We start from the raw sequence: 2,086 nt of genomic DNA on the forward strand, positions 1-2,086 counted from the left end.
GTGTGTGTGTGTGTGTGTGTGTGTGTGTGTGTGCGTGCGTGTGGCGTGTGCATATTCGGTTTGTTTCTGTTTTTCTTTTCGTGCGCAAGACAGACATCGAAGTAAGCTCGCCAGATTCGTTAGGCATTGTCTGAAAAATCTGCAGTTCCCAGTTTAAGGATCCCAGCATAACTCTAAAAGAACCTGGGAAGACAATTCTTCTTCGTTTAGAAGTATTTGATAAAATGCAAAATTTTCCATGAACATGTTCGGCAATCCATCGCCATAAAGGATGCAGCATTTTGTCTCAAATAAAGCAAAATGGAAGAATATTTGGACAAGAAACTATCGAACAATAACTGTATTAACAATTTTTAGAAAATTACATATATACATGCATACATACATGCATACATACATATGTATATTCGTAATACATATATACAGACAAGCGCACACACGCACGCACACATATCCATCTTTAACGAGAAGAGGATCGACAGTGACTTCAAAGTTTTGGTCAGCTAAGCCACAATCAGATTGTCAGATATGTGTGTATGTGTGTGTGTTATATGGAAATCAGAAAATCTTGTCTAGACAGTCCGATGGTGGATTAGCTGGTTGCAACTTCGAAGTCACTATCAATACTATTTTTGTTAAAGTATAGCAAAATTGAACTCTGCCACATGTATTGAGTAATCTTTCAACTTAATTATTTACTATAACATAAAAAACATATATATATACACACACACACCGGATGCGGTGAATAAACTATCGTCTAAATTACGCAAAAATAACACTGACATCTTATTTTAACTGATATATTTACCAAAATTACATAAATATATCTTAAAATACTAAAGAGTAAATTTATTCAATAAAAGCTCCAATGGCTTCAACCACGGTCTCCAGACGACTTTAGAATCTCCTGCAACTTTTCTGCATGGTCTCCTTGTTTAAGTTGGTGAATGCTGCTATAATTCTTGTCTTTAGTTCATCTTTGCTGTTACAAGAAGTTTTGTTGGGCTCTCGCTCAACTGCGCCCCACACATAATAATCAAGGTGGTTGCAGTCTGGGGAGTTAGGTATGTTATACTAGAGGCAGTGAGCTGGCAGAAACGTTAGCATGCCGGGCGAAATGCTTAGCTGTACTTCGTCTGTCTTTACGTTCTGAGTTCAAATTCCGCCGAGGTCAACCTTGCTTGGCATCCTTTCCTGGCCGATAAATTAAGTACCAGTTGCACTCTGGGGTCGATCTAATCGACTGGCCCCCTCCCCCAAAATTTCGGGCCTTGTGCCTAGAGTAGAAAAGGATATTATCTTCAAGTGGTAACCATCTTCAGACCAAAACTGTCATCTGCATTACTCAAATACTCACGATAAAGTCACCTAACACTCTGAGTTTCTCAACTACGCCATCCAAATCAATAATTTCCCGGTGCCCGGATCAATATTCAGCTTTGATATCATCGATTAGAAGAGAAGAAACGATCGATCAACGGCGCAAATTAAAAAAAGGGAATTTCTATAAAATAATTGATCCTCCTTGGCCTGATGGAAGTTAGTCTTATATTTTGATACAGAGATTGCACGAACAAATGAAGGAGCCTCTACCAAATGGCTCGATCTGTTAGAAATAACAACAAAATCTTCCTCACATTAAACAGTGTAGTGTTAGAAAAAATTATAAAATGACTAAACGACAACAGATAGAATATCATTGCAATATGTCTAAAATCAATCAAAACTGTAATCGACCCAGAAAATACCGTGCATACATTCTCTCAAATTGTGACTGAGGTTAGATGCGAGGGCATGGCCGAGTTTCTTTGAAATTTTATTTGAAATGAAGGATCTAAGTGGCCTTATAGACTTCATAGAACAAGCTATCATAATGAACCAACAAGAAGACCTCTACGCAGTTGTTCACCAAGTTACAAATAGCGACCAAATCTTCCTTAATCGCAACTTGAATACTGGAGTCTTACAGACAGATACACAATTGTTGAGAGATGGCCATAACCGGAACGTCTCTGACTTTAATTGAGGGCTTTGTGAGGGTTAACCTAGGGATCAACTTTAACAACAAACTACTGAAATAGAA

Source organism: Octopus bimaculoides, chromosome 23, assembly GCF_001194135.2.
Source record: "Octopus bimaculoides isolate UCB-OBI-ISO-001 chromosome 23, ASM119413v2, whole genome shotgun sequence".
In the NCBI taxonomy this organism is placed as follows: Eukaryota; Metazoa; Mollusca; class Cephalopoda; order Octopoda; family Octopodidae; genus Octopus; species Octopus bimaculoides.